The sequence below is a fragment of the Mandrillus leucophaeus genome, unplaced genomic scaffold, assembly GCF_000951045.1.
Source record: "Mandrillus leucophaeus isolate KB7577 unplaced genomic scaffold, Mleu.le_1.0 Scaffold2, whole genome shotgun sequence".
NCBI lineage: Eukaryota > Metazoa > Chordata > Mammalia > Primates > Cercopithecidae > Mandrillus > Mandrillus leucophaeus.
In genome coordinates, this window is record NW_012102031.1 from 12,270,024 (window position 1) to 12,271,491 (window position 1,468).

Here is a 1,468-nt window from a genome sequence, read left to right on the forward strand (position 1 = left end):
ATTGTTGCCTTCTCACAAAAAAGTATGGCCGGATGCAGTGGCTCACACCTGTAATCCCAGCACTTTGGGAGGCCGAGGCGGGCAGATCACGAGGTCAGGAAATCAAGACCATCCTGGCTAACACGGTGAAACCCCATCTCTACTAAAAACAAACAAACAAACAAACAAAAAATGAAAACACCAGCTGGGCGCAGTGCCTCACGCCTGTAATCCCAGTACTTTGGGAGGCCAAGGCGGGTGGATCCAAGGTCAAGAGATCAAGACCATCCTGGCCAACATGGTGAAACCCCATCTCTACTAAAAATGCAAAAATTACCTGGGCATGGTGGCACGCGCCTGTAGTCCCAGCTACTCAGGAGGCTGAGGCAGGAGAACTGCCTGAACCCGGGAGGCAGAGGTTGCAGTGAGCTAAGACTGCGCCAATGCACTCCAGCCTGGTGACAGAGCAAGACTCCGTCTCAAAGAACAAAAAGTAAACACCAAGATAGATTAAAAACAGAGGCCAGGCATGGTGGCTCATGCCTGTAATCCAAACGCTTTGAGAGGTCAAGGTGGGAGGACTGCTTGAGGCCAGGAGTTCAAGACCAACCTCGGCAACATAGCAAGACTCCATCTAGGGCTGAAGTGGTAGTTTATGGCTGTAATCCCAGCACTTTCGGAGGCTGAGACAGTTGGATTGCTAGAGTTCAGGACCAGGCTGGGTGACATGGTGAAACCCAGTCTCTACAAAAAATAAAAAATTAGCCAGGCACAGTGGGGGCATGCTCTTGTAGTCCCAGCTACCTGGGAGGCTGAGGTGGGAGGATCACTTGAACCCAGGAGGCAGACGTTCCAGTGAACTGAGATTGCACCACTGCACTCCAGCCTGGGCGAAAGAGTAAGAGCCTGTCTCAAATACAAGAAAAAAAAAAAAAGGCCGGACACGGTGGCTCACACCTGCAATCCCAGCACTTTGGGAGGCCGAAGCCGGCGGATCACAAAGTCAGGAGTTCGAGACCAGATTGGCCGGCATAGTAAAACCCTATCTCTACTAAAAATACAAAAATTAGCTGGGCATGGTGGTATATGCCTGTAGTCCCAGCTACTCGGGAGGCTGAGGCAGGAGAATCGCTTGAACGTGGGAGGCAGAGGTTGTGGTGAGCCGAGATCGAGTCCCTGCACTCTATCCTGGGCAACAGAGTGAGACTTTGTCTCAAAAAATAAATAAATAAATAAGATAGAATAAAATAAAATAAAACACTCCATCTCTACCCAAAAAATAAAAATAAAAAAATTTGTGACGATGTCTCACTATATTACCCAAGCTGTTCTCAAACTCTTGGGCTCAAGCGATACTCTCACCTGAGCCTCCCAAAGTACTGGGATTACACACATGAGCCACTGTACCCAGCTCTGAAATTTTTTTCTTTTTTTTTTTTTTTTGAGACGGAGTTTTGCTCTTGTTGCCCAGGTTGGAGTGCAATGGTGT

General features: G+C 48.5%; 1 protein-coding gene across 6 annotated transcripts in view; it reads right to left on the minus strand.

Moving 5' to 3' along the window:
• Positions 1-1,468, minus strand: part of SFI1 (Sfi1 homolog, spindle assembly associated (yeast)) — a 130,444-nt gene that overhangs the window by 82,090 nt on the left and 46,886 nt on the right. The gene's annotated exons all lie outside the window — the stretch shown is intronic.